The sequence below is a fragment of the Strix uralensis genome, chromosome 37 (genome assembly GCF_047716275.1).
Source record: "Strix uralensis isolate ZFMK-TIS-50842 chromosome 37, bStrUra1, whole genome shotgun sequence".
Taxonomy (NCBI): domain Eukaryota; kingdom Metazoa; phylum Chordata; class Aves; order Strigiformes; family Strigidae; genus Strix; species Strix uralensis.
In genome coordinates, this window is record NC_134008.1 from 1832323 (window position 1) to 1847388 (window position 15066).

The 15066-nt window shown below is 51.0% G+C and overlaps 1 long non-coding RNA gene and 1 pseudogene across 1 annotated transcript in view; one reads left to right on the forward strand and one right to left on the reverse strand.

Moving 5' to 3' along the window:
- LOC141937094 (uncharacterized) overlaps positions 1-15066 on the forward strand; it is a 786032-nt gene that overhangs the window by 714733 nt on the left and 56233 nt on the right. The window lies entirely within an intron of this gene.
- LOC141937081 (olfactory receptor 14A16-like) lies at positions 13258-14778 on the reverse strand (annotated as a pseudogene).

Here is a 15066-nt window from a genome sequence, read left to right on the forward strand (position 1 = left end):
ACCTTTCTCCAGTGCAGTATGGACCAGTCTATGGCAAATGGTGGAGCTGTGGTTCCACCCCTGGGGCAATCGATTCCAGGTGTACTGGATACCCCTCCAAGTGAACGCAAACTGTGGCCTGCACTCTGGTGTTATTGGGATGGAGAAGAACGCGTTAGCAATGTCAGTCGTGGCGTACCACTTGGCTGCCTTCGACTCCAGCTCATATTGGAGCTCTAGCATGTCCGGCACTGCAGCACTCATCGCTGGCGTAACTTCATTCAGGCCACGGTAGTCCACGGTTAGTATCCATTTGCCATTAGACTTTCTCACTGGCCATATAGGGCTGTTGAAGAGTGAATGAGTTTTGGTAATCACCTTCTGGCTTTCTAGTCGACGGATCAGCTGATGGATGGGGACCAGGGAATCTCGGTTGGTACGGTACTGCCGCCGGTGCACCATCTTGGTAGCATTTGGCACTCGTTGCTCTTCAGTCTTAAGAAACCCCACCACCGAGTGGTCCTCTGAGAGGCCGGGTAAGGTGGACAATTGCTCAACCTCCTCCAGGGCAGCTATACCAAAGGCCCACCGGTACCCTTTTGGGTCTTTAAAGTACCCTCTCCTGAGATAGTCTATACCTAGGATGCACAGGGCATCTGGGCCAGTCACAACAGGGTGCTTATGCCAGTCCTTCCCAGTTAGGCTCCCTTCAACTTCTAATAGGGTCAGCTGTTGGGATCCCCCTGTCACTCCGGAGATGCAGACGTGTTCAACCCCACTGTAGCTTGATGGCTTCAGGGTGCACTGTGTGCCAGTATCTACCAAGGCCTTATATTCTTGTGGGTCTGATGTGCCAGGCCATCGGATCCACACCGTCCAGTAAATCCGATTATCCCTTTCCTCCACCTGGCTGGAGGCAGGGCCCCTCTAATCCTGCTCACCATCACTCACTTGTCCTAAGAATGACTCCTGCAAGAATGACTTACCGGTCTCCTCAAGAGGGTCAAGAATAATGTTGGCCATTCTATTCTGTCTGTGGGATTTCCGACTGGACACTGGAGCTGCATCTCTCTTGGAAGACTCCCCTTTCATGGTGGTCTTCCCTTTCAGCTGCTGTACTCGTGCAGCTAGGGCGGAAGTGGGCTGTCCATGCCACCTCCTCATGTTTTCCCCATGGTCGTGGAGGAAGAACCACGGGGTGCCCCGTGGTGTGTACCTTCCACTGCCCTTCTCTTGGGTGGGGAAGTGCCTGCTTCTAATAGCTGAGACATTGGCCCGTGCAGGTGGAATGTAGGACATGTCCTCTTCCACTTTCTGGAGCCTCTGAGACAGTTCCTCTACAGCTGAAACCAAAGCATGTTGGGAGGAAGGGACACTTCCCTCATATTGCGGGAGCTGGATAATGACTTCATCTACTGTCTGAGTCTGGGTGTCTCGCCACCAGGACGTTACTGCTAATGCTTTGGAATGTCCCTCTGGTCCACTTTGCAGGAACTTCCGCCACATCAACTGTGTGCAAGGGGCCTGATCTGGATCCATGGGTGACCGCTCGTCAGTCAGATCACCATAGACCATGTCAAACACAGCCAATTCCCTGAGGTTCTGAACGCCTTTCTCCATGTTGGTCCACTTGCCTAACCAACATAGGACATCATCCTTGTAGGGGTACCTCTCCCTCACACTGAGCAGGAGTCGCCTCCAAAGGCTGAGGGTTTGAGCCTGTTTCCCTATTGCCTTGTCAATACCAGCCTGCTTGGCTAAAGATCCCAGCTGCTTGGCCTCTCTCCTCTCCAATTCAAAACCAGCAGCTCTACTATCCCAGCATCGGAGCAGCCAGGTGCAAATTTGCTCGTCTGGAAGGCGGCTGAAATCCTTCTGCATATCTCGCAACTCACTCAGGGATAGAGATCGGATGGTTACCTCCAGCTCTTCCTCCTGCTCTTGTGATGGGCCTGGTTCATCATCACCCTGTACACTGTGAGGGGATTTTTTGTTCCGTATCGGGGAGATCGATATTGGTACTGCTTGTCCCTCTGGCCGAACTGCTGTGCTGGTGGAAGCAACTGGTACTGGCACTGCCTGTCCCCCTGGCCCAGCTGCTGTACCAGTAAGTTCACTCTCAGATCCTGCAGCCCTCTCTTCCCCTTGAGGGCAGTGAACAGTGTTAAGGACGATGCGGTAAGCATGGGCAAGCCCCCAGCACATCGCAGCGAGTTGTGTCTCCTGGGGTTTGTCAGATTGGCAGCACACCTTTTCCAAACACTCTACCAGTTTATCAGGACTCTGCACTTGTTTGGGAGTGAAATCCCAGAACGTTGGGTGTGACCACTGACTCAGGTACTTGTTCATCTTCTCCCACATACCTAGCCATTTATAACTATCTGCCCTCAGGGCAGGGTTCCGGGTGGTGCTATTGTTGGAGAAATACCGCATGGCCCAAAACAAGATCTGGCAGACATTTAGAAAGCATTGTGCCACAAGCACACTGGCCTGGATGCTCCAGGGATAGCTGAAACTCTCAAAAAAACGAGAGGCTCTCTTCCCCTGGCTCACCCATAGAGGGGGTGAGACCCCTAACAAAAGCCCAGGCAGCAAACAGATACTGGTTCACCCCCTCAAGCAGTGATACAAGTACATTATAAGCAATCATTAGCCAGTACAGCAAAACAAGACCCTTGATACATTTTCCACCAACAACAAACATCAGCACTGGGAATGCACAGTGGATATAAGGATTAATCCAGCCCCACCACGCAAGCAAGTTGGCCAGCATTGCAAACATTTCTTACCAAATAATACATACAGAAAAATTGCACCTAACAGATTGCTCTAACACACCTTCTCCTTTTGTCCTTACTTCAGCCCTCTCGAGCCCCACGTTGGGTGCCAAAAGTTGTGGTGGTTTAGTCCCTGTCAGCGTCTGAGACCACGCGGCCGCTGCCCCTCCCGCACAAAGGGAGTGAAACACAAAGTCCCAGGGCTGAGATAAGGAGACGTTTAATACAACAGTGCAACAGCAACAAAACAAACAACAACAATAACAGTAATAACAATGAACAGAGCAAGGTATGTACCGATACAGCAGTGAGAGGAACGGCTGCACAAGCACACGTGCTCACCGATTCTCCCGCGCTTGGGCGCCCGGAGGTGATGTCAGCATGGTATATGAATAACCCATCTAGAGCTTCCCCCCACTGCTGGGGAAACTTAACCCTATCCTAGCTGAACCAGGACAGTGGTGGAAGGATCTGTTCAAGCTGGCACAGACACCAGGAATCTCCCTCCTGTGTAGAGGATGAGGACGTGCTCCAGAGCAGGGCTTCCCTGCTGCAGTGTCAGAGGGACAGGCCATGCCCTCTGCTTTCTCCTGGGGATGGCTGCAGGGGTGTGCAGCCGTGGGTGCAGCCAAGGGTGCCCAGGGCTGTCCTTCAGAGCAGGGTCCCTGCAGCCCAGGGGCTGTGTGCTGGGGCAGGGACTCTGCTGCCACTCAGCCTGCCCGGGGAGCTCCCCACGGCGCTGTGGGGAGAAGCTGTGGTGGGAAAGAGACCCCCGGCAGGGCAGGGTCCTTCTGCTGTGGAGAGGTTGCTGTGTGGATCAGGGCTGCTGACAGTTCCAGATCACCTCCAGGACATTTCCGAGGGCACTTTACAAGGGGAATTTCAAGGCAGGGATTACTCAAAATATAAGGAGTTTTCTTGATTCTGTGATTTCTGTTTCCTGCTTTTGGTGAATTTGGGGGGAGAAATCGAAATGGAGTTCTCATGCTTGAACAGGACAGGTCAGAACAAGTTGGAGGGTCAGAGTAGCTCCCCTCACTCTGCATTAAGCTACAGCCCATCCTATTGCATTGCAGGATTTGCTCTCTTTTCCGTGCATACAACAGAAATTCTGATGGATTCTGACATCCAAGAACACTCCCTGGGTGAAATGGGGGGAGCTTCAGAAAACCAAAGCTCTCAAACTGCCATCTGCCATCTTTGTTCCTTAGCACTGGGAGTGCAGATGCTGACAGGCCCTTTTGCATTACTACGGTCACATATGACAAAGTTGAACACCAGCTCTGGCTCCTGCCTCCACCGTTTATACAAGCCCACTGCTGCAGAGAAGGGCTCACATTAGGGCAGCCTGTGGGCAGAGGCCTTGATCCTCACAGTACATTCATCCAGCACCAAGCAGAATTCCAGACATGGAACTGAAGGAAATTTTCCTACAAAAGGAAAAATGGGAGCGTAGGTGCAGTAGGGACAGGGGTGTTGGTAAATTACATTGACTTTGCTCAGAATATTTTACCCTGAATTGTTACTGTTATTTCCTCCTTTGACAGTCCCCCACGTCCAGAGGCAGGAGATGTCCAACAGCAGCTCCATCACTGAGTTCCTCCTCCTGGCATTCGCATCAAAACGAGAGCTGCAGCTCTTGCATTTCTGGCTCTTCCTGGGCATCTACCTGGCTGCCCTCCTGGGCAATGGCCTCATCATCACCACCATCACCTGTGACCACCACCTGCACACCCCCATGTACTTCTTCCTCCTCAACCTCTCCCTCCTCGACCTGGGCTCCATCTCCACCACTGTTCCCAAAGCCATGGCCAATTCCCTCTGATGCAACAGGGCCATTTCCCTCTTGGGATGTGCTTCCTCTTTCTTTTCTTGTTTGGAGCAGAGTATTTTCTTCTCACCGTCATGTCCTATGACCGCTACGTTGCCATCTGCAAACCCCTGCACTATGGGACCCTCCTGGGCAGCAGAGCTTGTGTCCACATGGCAGCAACTGCCTGGGGCACTGTGTGCCTCCGTGCTGTGCTGCACACGGCCAACACATTTTCACTACCACTCTGCCAAGGCAATGCTGTGGACCAGTTCTTCTGTGAAATCCCCCAGATCCTCAAGCTCTCCTGCTCACACTCTTACATCAGGGAATTTGGGCTTATCATGGTTAGTTCCTGCTTTGAACTTGGGTGTTTTCTTTTCATTGTGGTGTCCTATGTGCAGATCTTCACGGTCATGCTGAGGATCCCATCTGAGCAGGGACGGCACAAAGCCTTTTCCACGTGCCTCCCTCACCTGGCCGTGGTCTCCCTCTTTATCAGCACTGGCATGTTTGCCTACATGAAGCCCCCTTCCATCTCCTTCCCTTCTCTGAACCTGGTGGTTGCAGTTGTGTACTCGTTGGTGCCTCCAGCATTGAACCCCCTCATCTACAGCATGAGGAACAGGGAGATCAAGGATGCCTTGAGGAAACCGTTTGGACATTTTTCAGCAGCCATAGACTGTCAACCTTTCTCTGCAAATGACTCCCTGTGTATTTCATGACAGCCCAAGCATGTCTTTCCTTCTATAAATAATTATTTTTTACTTTTTCCATTTGTGATGATGTGCTTTACAAAGAAATTCCATTAGTCTTTCCCTCCTCTATAAGAATCCACCCACCTTGTGTGACACAAGGACATTGTCTAAATGAGGACTCAGGCACTCTGTGTCTTTCTGCAAAATAATGAACCAACAACTTCTTTGTCTTACATCCATCCTTACCAGGGCAGGAATGAATGGGGAATGAAAACACCTTTCTGGCTGCACCAGCTCAAGGCTCTTGTGCTGATCTGGGGAGAGGGGATTGCATGGCTGAAGACCCCTCAGGATCTGTTGAAGAGAAGAGCAGGGGACGCAGGGTGCCCCTGATGTCCTTCTCCTTGTGCCTCCCATCTCTGGGGCTGACCCCTCTCTGCCCCCAAGGAGCTGCTGTGCCCTTCAGAGGGGCTGAGGCTGTGGGGTGAGTGACCAGAGCACCCTGCAGTGCGCACTACTTTGGGACCAGCCCAGACTGGGCTTTGCTGGGGAGAGAGGTGGAGAGAGGACAGGGGAGGTGGGAGAGCTTGGAGGGAGCTGGGCTGGGATGGAAAGTACCAGAGGATGAAAACCATCAGCATATAACTCTCACTGTGTGACCATGCAGGGTGAAGACTCACACCAGGGCATTTGTGGTGCAGAGCCAGGGCTTCTGGAAGAGATTGAAGATATGCAGGTGCAGGAGAGAAGAGGGTGGTCTGTGCCCTTGGTGGCATGGACAGACCAGGAAGGTGGCCCAGGGCCTTCATCACCCCCCAGCCTCTCTCACTGGCCATTTCCAGCACTGGCTGCTCACTCCAGGTTTATGGGTGAGTCTTCTGCAAGACCATCTCCATCCTCCTGCTGGTGTCAGTGCCTTGATGGAGGGAATGGCCAGCCCTGCCCAACCTCTCTCCTGGCCCAGACCCCAGCAGACCCGGGAGCAAGACTGTCTGCAAAGACCATCATGGAACACAGCTGGGTCTGGGCAGGGGTCGGATTCTGGGGGAACTTCCAAAGCAGCATGACCGTGGGGAGATGCGGCAATGAAAACTGTCTTGGGGGTTGACCTGGGGAAACTTTCAGCTATCACAAATCAAATGGAGGAGGTGATTGGGAAAATCCAACACGGATTTATCAAGGGCAAATTGTGCCAATCTAACCTGATCGCCTTCTTCAACAACATAAACCTTCTGTCAGCATGAGGAGAGCAGTGGATGCTGTTTACCTGGACTTCAGCAAAGGCTGTTTCCTACAGATTTCTCTTGGACAAATGGACAAGATAAAGATTGGAGGGGTGCTCTGTGAGGTGGGTAGGAAATTGGCTAACAGGCTGCACTCAGAGGGTGGTGATCAATGCTTATTACCCAGGCTGGAAGCCTGTAACAATTTGGATCCCCCATGAAATGATACTGGGCCCCACACTGTTCAACATCTTCCTAAATTTTCTGTATGACAGGGTTGAAATCACCCTCACAATATCTGCTGACAACACTACAGAGGGTGGTGAGGTGGACCTATCAGAAGGCACAGCTATCTTACAGAGAGACCTTGACAATTTGGAAGAATGGTCACCACGAACAGGATGAATTTTAATAAAGGGATTTAGCCTGAAGTTTAACAATGTCCAGCCCCTGGGTGGGAATAACCAAAAAGCCCAGTACAGGCCAGGATCTGTGTGGCTGGAAGCAGCCTTGTTGAAAGGGACCTGTTCCTGGGGGACAGCAAGCTGAAGATGAGCCAGCAGTGCAATGCTGCAGCACCAACAGCAAACAGGCTCCTGGGCTGCATCCACAGGGGTGTTACTAGCAGGCACAGGGACTGGATCGTCCCACTCTACTCAGCGCTTGTCAGGCTACACCTGCAGTACTGTGTCCAGTTCTGGTCCCCACAATTAATGAAAGATGTAGAGAGACTGGAGCTAGTCCAAGGGAGTGAGAACAGTCACTCAGAGGAAGAAACTCCCCAAGGGAGTCCCCATCACTGAAGGTTTTCAAGAAACAATTGCCCAGGGTGCTAGACAATCTCATGTAGGCTCCCTTTCCCACAAAAGCTTGGACTAGATGACCTGTCAAGGTCTCTTCCGATCTGAGCTGTTCTATGGTTCTATGATTCCATGAATATCTCTTAGGTCAGTTGGGGTCAGATGTCTTGGCTGTGTCCCATCACCCCCAACTTCTTGCCCACTCCCAGCTGCTTGCTGGGAGAAAGAAGAGTGAGAACCAGAGAAGACCTTGATGCTTTGCAAGCTTTATTCCACAACAAACAAAACACAGCTCTGTGATCAACACTGTTTTAGGCTCAAATGCAAAACCAGCCACCATAAGGGCTGCAACAATGAAAGTTAACCCCATTCCAGCCAGACCCAGCACCCTTGAACTGGGGGCCCCAAAACTGATACAATAGTGTACAGGTAGTCGAATGTGTGCTGTGCGGGGAGTAAATCGCTTCTTCCACTCTTCTGGCAGGATTCCTGTTTAAATGCTCCAGGACGTCGCTGACTGCCTTTGCTACCAGGTCACGCTGGATTGTGTGGACCATTTCTGGATTGTGTTTTCTTGGTGTCCCCCCGCACGACCAAGGCCTTGTCTGCAGAGCTGCTCCCCAGACAGGCAGTCCCCTTCTCCTGGCACTGCAGGGTGTCAGTCTCTCCCAGGTGCAAGATGTGGCCTTTGTCCATCTTCTGTCTCATGAAGTTCCTGACAGGACAGTCCTCTTGCCTGGCAGGTTTCATCTGAATGGCATCCCTAGGGCACAGGAATGGTCCTCTCTATTTAGTGTCATTGACAAACATGGCCTGAGATATCTCCACTGGGTCATAGACACCATTGTTAAATTGCCCAGATCCCAGGAGAGTCCCCTGTGCTGCCCCAGAATGCGCCAGTATATCCCACCTGTGGTGACCCCTTCACCACTGCTCTCTGAGCCTCATCCTCCAACTGGTGTTTTACCCATCTCTTTGATGACCCAGCCAGATTGTAACGGCCTAACTTGGGTATGAGAATATTGAGGGAGACCACGTCCAATGTCTTGCTGAAGTGGAGGTACATGACACCCACTGTTCTCCCCTCACGTACAAATGCAGTTACTTCACCATGAAGGCAATCAGGTTGGTGAGCCATGATCTACCCTTGGGAAGTCCATGCTGATGGCATTTGGACACAGTCTTCTCTTTTAAATGCCCAGAAATGTCACCCAAGAGGACTCATTTGAAGGGCCACTCCTCACCCAATAGAGCTTGTGTGGTTCCCTGGGTGGCACTTCTGACCTCTTTCAAAGGTGGGTGCAACATTGGCTTGTCCTCACTCACAAGAGACCTCTCCCAATCCCGTGACCTTTCAAAAGGGATTTTCCAAAGAAATATTGGTCTTCCCCTGTAACTTCATTGCCTCTTTTCTGCTGTTATATGGTGTATCTAATTTCTTTAATCTTTTATGTATTTTCACCTGTCCCGATAGAATGACCATTTCTGAAGTCATCTTTTCAGATGCAGACTCTCTAGAAAAAGGGCCTTTCCATTAGCCGTTAGTTTTCTCATGCCCTTACTTTTTGTTCATTCAGATTCCTCTCAGCTTGCGAGCTGCTGCTTTGAACTTCAGGCAGTTAAAAGCTTGCCTGTCTTTCAGTAGACTAATTGTCTCCTTAGCCAACTCTTTCATTATGTTTGTATCTACCTTTTTCTATCTGCCAACCTGAAATATTTCTCATGAGATTACCCCTTGTAGAAAGGCAACCTCATCGGAGCCAGCTGGTAGTTAAGTTCTGCGAGAGGAATGTGTTTTATTATATATGAAATTTGATTATGCTTGACTTTTCCTTGCCTGAAAATAGCTGAAATCCTTCTGCGCCCGTGTGCAGCCAGTTCTCTAGGGAGAGCAGGTGGGAGATTGTGCAAAGGAGCTGTAACCTCCAGCTGCAGAGATCAGTGGAGAAATCTGATGTAAGGAGAAATGATGCAAGTCCCAGGCGGCTGATGAGAGAAATGCTGAGATGGGAGGTGAGGACAAAGATTGTCCATACTGTGTTGGACCCCAAGGGACTGACCAGGAGACTTCCGAGGAGATACTCTGCATTAATATCAATCAGAGAATGCTGCTGTCACCTCTTCTCTAACCTGCAAAGTAAAATAATGTGCTCTTTAAAAAAAAGAATAATATTTATTAGGTGCACTTTGAAATCATCATTCTTAGCTACACTATGAAATTAATTCAATTAGCTGTACAAGTCTTGAAGACTTGAAGAAAATTACAGCAGGAGAAATGACTCATTAGGACATTCTGTATTTTAATGAGCCCCATGGTGTGTTTGGCCCCATGTCCATGATCCTCAGATACTGAGAGGAGACTGAGCAAACTACTCAAGAAGTCAAAGTCAGAATCAATCCCAAAGTACCTTGAAGCACTGATTGGCTCCACTGAGGGCCACTACTGACAAAGCCTCTCCAGGGACTCGTTAGAGCAGATAATTGGATGCTGTGATTGCAGGTAGCCAAAGACACCATGCAGGTGGCTCTAATGCTGCAAAACTCCTTGGTTTGTTTTATGAAGCAGAAAGTCCAAGCCCTGACCCTCAGGCCCGGGGAAGGCAGATCCTGTCCCTCGTGTGTGGCTCAGGGCTCTTCCTGGGGACAGGGGGTGTGAGGGTGAGCAATGCCAAGTGTAGGAAAACTGCACAACACATCCTGGCCTGTCCAAGAAGGGGCGAGGAGGAAAATATATTCCAGAGCCTCAGAATAAGGTTTTTCCTGTTAGGCCTCCACGGCAGAGGCAACTGCCATGACCAAGGGGATAAAGAGCTTCGCCTTGTGTGGCCTTTCAGCCCTTCCAGAGCCCTCAGCCGTCTCTGCTGCAGGTTTACTTCTACTGTCCCCTTCATGTGTCTTTTCCCCTTCAGGCTGTTGACATCCATCTTTCTTTCCTACCTAGCTCTCATCATGGCATCTCCACACCTTCACTGATGTCTCTCCACACTCACTGGCTGTTCCTTGAAACACAAAGCCACAGGCTGATCCAGACTCCCTCTGGGTGACCTCTTACACCACAATGCCACCCTTTGATTGAGATTTCTTTTTCCTCAACTCCAATCTGAACCTTCCAAGCTGCACTTTGTTGAGGTTTCCTTCTCTTCCCACTACCAAGAAAAGCTCCCTTACCTTGAAAACTCTCCTTCAAGCAGGTGGAGGTGACTGCTGTAATGCCCTGAGCCTCCAGTTCACCAGGCTAAAGCAGTCCAGGTCCTTCAGCCTCTCCACAAAGGCCCCAAACCCCACCCTGGCAGATCTCCTTTGGAGCTTCTCCATTTCCTCTCCATTCCTCCAGAACAGGGAGCCTCTCCCCCAGTCACACCAGTCTAGAGGTGGCCTCACCAGTGCTGAGTCAAGGGGGATGATAACGCCCTGGTTTGGTTTGCCACACTCCTCCTAATGCAGCCCTGTAGGCAGCTGTCCTTGTTCATGGTTACCATGCACCACTGACTCTCATGAGGGTCAGACCCGGGCTGTTCAGGTCCCAGCCTGCCCTCATAGATGGGGTTATTCTGCCCCCAGGAAAGGGCTGGCATCTTCTCCTTGTTAAACTTCATGAGTCTTTTATTGCCAAATCCCAGAGTTTCTCAAGGTCCCCTGGCAGTGAAGCTCTCTTTTGCCAGTGGTTAATGTGTGTGTACAGTTGGCTCACCAGATCTGTGGTGCCTCTGACAAAGGAATTAGAGTACACTGCAGATAACAGAAGGAGGTTCTGGTTTAATGGAACTGCTGACCAAGGTAGGAATCCCCATGGAGAAAACCTCAAAAACACCAAATGAGGGTACAAAGGAAGCCAAACTAGGCCCGGGGAGGATTTCTTGTGATATCCAAGAAGGTATGGGAAGGCTGCTGTTAAGTCTCCCCAAAGTCTTGTCCTCTCCTGGCTTCACACCTTTGAAGCAAAGGTGGACAACGGCATCCTGGGCTGCATTAGGAGGAGTGTAGGCAACCAGACAAGGGAGTTCTCATCCCCCTTGACTCAGCACTGCCAGCAGGTTATTGGAGGTGATCCTTCCTCTCTGCTCAGCACTGCTATAATTTGCCTTGCTCACTTCCCTCAGGGTTCTCTACCCTAGCACCACACTCGCACTGCTGCCAAAGCTGCCCTCCTCATCTTCCACCAGTGCGGCCTTGTCTTCTTGTGAAAAACTTACCCAGCAGAGCATTCCCACCATGCTGGTTCAGGGATTACCTTCTACCTTCCCTTCAACCAAGGCCTTCTAGCAGAGGTCCATGGTCTTCAAAGTCCCCAGGGATTACCAGGGCCTAAAATTGCAGTGCTTCCTCTAGCTATCTAAAGCTGATCTCATCCTTTTCTTAGCCTTCATCACACAGTTCAGTGATCCTGACCAGAAGACCAGTGTACATCGAGGAGTTAGAGGAAACCTGAGCAGTCCCTTGTCGTTACACCTATGCCACCAAGAGCACAGACAGGCCTTCTCTCTCCTGCACCTGCATGTCTCAGCTTCCTTCCATGATATCTGGGTCTGCACCACACACCCACTGCAGCGTGTCCTCTCCCTGAATGGTCACACAGCTCAGCTAATGTTGGTGCTGTCCTCTCCTGGGGACTTTCCAGCCCAGACAAGCCCTTTCCCAGCTACTCCCATCTCCACTGCCCACTCCCCATCTTAGCCCCACAGAGGACCTCAGTCTGGGCTGCAGGAAGCTGGAGAGCTCTGGGCACTCACTCCATAACCCCAGCCCCTCTGAAGGACTCAGCAGCTGCTGGGGGGCAGAGAGGGGTCTTAGCCTCCCCATACCCCCAGGGATGGAGGTTCACCATGGCATGAGGAAATGGAGGTCAGTGAAACTGCAGGACTCCTGGTCTCAGGTTCAGGAGAGGCAGGACCCAGGTACCACAGACAGACTGTGCCCTCTCAGTGTCCGCCCCTGTCCACAGATCAGCACAAGAGTCCTGGTCAGGTGACAGAGCAGCCTGCACTAATTGCTGCCTGCAGAAAGAGGTTTCTCTTTTTCATGGATTCCTCCCTGCAGGCACAGAAATGCATGATTGCTCTTCTCCAGCGACATCCGTACTTCCCAGAGAGCGTTTCCCCATGTGAATGTGTTCGTGCTGACCTGATCAGCCATTCCTGGCTCTGTCCCCATGGTCCCCACAGGGCCCCAAGCTTGCAGTGCTGCTTTGCAGAGCAAGGGGACTATGGTGCCCTGGGGACATGGGGTGACCCTTCACTGGCCACGCTGGTGGGGGTGGGGAGCAGAGCCAGCCAGACGGAGTTCACTGCTGCTGAGGCCCTTTCCATCTTCCCTGGATGGCTCAAGGGCCAAAGACGGGACTGGGCAGGACTATGGGGTGTCTGCAATGGTACAAAAGGCAAGGGAGGGCTGCACCAGATCCAGCCCATGTGCTTTCCAAGAGGCTGTCCTGAACCACTCTTAGTCCTGTGGCCCTTTGCCTGCTGGCTCCTCACAGCCTTTTCAGAAATTGCAGGGCCCTTGTTAGCCCATGGTGTCCTCTGGTTCACCTCGTCCTCCAACTTGGATGGTCACTCCCATTATGAGGTGCCACTCACTGTCCCCCCAGACTCACACACTGTCCCTGGAAGTTCCCCTGAGGTCTCCTGGCAGTTCCTGATTCCTCTCCAGGATGGCATCAGCCATCAGTCTCACTGCAGGTGGGACAGTGCCAGGAAGAGAAATCAAAGACCAGTTGCTGTCTGCATGGACATGTGCAATCAGGAAGGGAGTTCTTTGTTCGGTCCTTGGTCCCTAACAGATCCTTCTGGGACATGGTGGTGCTGAAAAGCCCATAAAAGAAAAAGTCCTTTGGAAGGAGCAGCTACTTGTGTATATTCCTGACACCAGATTTGGAATAGGTGTCCAGTCTTCTGGTGCTGCCCTGAGGAGCCCCTTTGGTTATGGTGGTGCTGGCATGGGGGCCAGCTCTGACACCGTGGTTTACATGGCCTAATCCTGCCTGCAGCCACAGGGGTGCCACTGTGGACACAATGGGACTGTCAAAAGCTACACAAGAACTTGGGGGTGACATAAATGCAAGGGCACAGTGGGACAGTGTGGAAGTGAGGAGAGGCCAGCACTGAAAAGGCCATGTCCTGCTGCTGTCCTTGGCTGTGGCTGCAGGGAAGCAGTGGCCCCAGCTCACAAGCAGCAGAGAGGCAGAGCCTGCCGAGGCAGTGAGGGGCAGCCCTGAGGGCACTGGGACGGATCCTCTATGGAACAGCTGGGCCCTTGGCTTCTGGATCCCTTCTGCCTGCTGGGACTGGGCCTCCAGCTCCAGAGGAGATCTAAGAGACAGGAGGAGTGACAAATGTATACGTTCTGGCTTCTTTAGTTATGCAAAGAACATAGTTCCTTATGTACATTAAGCTTACTGGAAAGTAAAAAATTGTTCTAAGCTTAAGAAGTTGTATGAATAATACAGAAATACAATTATTTTTTAGAAACAAATGCAAACTAAAGAAAGAGAAGAACAAAAGATAGGCTGGGATTTTACTGAATTCCTAGGGGTTATATGAGGATTGTCGGCACCTTATTAATGCTGAAATAATAGGTATTCACATACTTTCTTTAGAGCATCTTTGATCTCCTTGTTCCTCATGCTGTAGATGAGGGGGTTCACTGCTGGAGGCACCACCGCGTACAGAAATGACATCACCAGGTCCAGGGATGGGAAGGAGATGGAGGGAGGCTTCAGGTGGGCAAACATGCCAGTGCTGACAAACAGTGAGACCACGGCCAGGTGAGGGAGGCATGTGGAAAAGGCTTTGTGCTGTCCATGTTTAGATGGGATCTTCAGCACGGCCCTGAAGATCTGCACATAAGACAGCAGAATGAACATAAAACACAAAATTCCACAACGATACTGACCACAAGAAGCTCAGCTTCCCTGAGGTAGTCTGAATCTGAGCATGAGAGCCTGAGGATCTGGGGGATTTCACAGAAGAACTGGTCCAAGGCATTACCTTTGCAGAGTGGTGGTGAAAATGTGTTGGCCGTGTGCAGAAGAGCCCAGAGAAACCCACTGCCCCAGGCAGCTGCTACCATGTGGACACAAGCTCTCCTGCCCAAGAGGGCCACGTAGTGCAGGGGTTTGCAGATGGCAACATAGTGGTCATAGGACATGATGGTGAGGATATAAAATTCTGCTGACATAAAAAAGACAAAGAGAAAGATCTGTGTAGCACATCCTGAGTAAGAAATGTCCTTGTTGCCCCAGAGGGAATTGGCCATGGCTTTGGGGAGAGTGGTGGAGATGGAGCCCAGGTCGAGGAGGGAGAGGTTGAGGAGGAAGAAGTACATGGGAGTGTGCAGGTGGTGGTCACAGGAGATGGAGGTGATGATGAGGCCATTGCCCAGGAGGGCAGCCAGGTAGATGCCCAGGAAGAGCCAGAAGTGCAAGAGCTGCAGCTCCCGTCTGTCTGGAAATGCCAGGAGGAGAAATTCAGTGATGGAGCTGCTGTTGGACATTTGTTTACTTTCGGTATGTGGTCCTGTCCAAGGAAGTTAGTGAAGGGTTAGGACTGACTTTGGGAAAACTTTACTCCATTTCTGGACAGTGCCTGAGATGGGGAACTAGGAAATTAAAATAGGATATAGAAATTAAACACTTAAGTAAATAAGATATAGCTTAGTTTAGAGATAAAGATGGAAGACTTAGAGATCAGGCTAGGGGCTAGAGGCACATTAGTTAAAAGATAACTAAGATTAAATAGGATAATAGATCATAGTTGATTGGCCAGAGAGCAGAACAATATA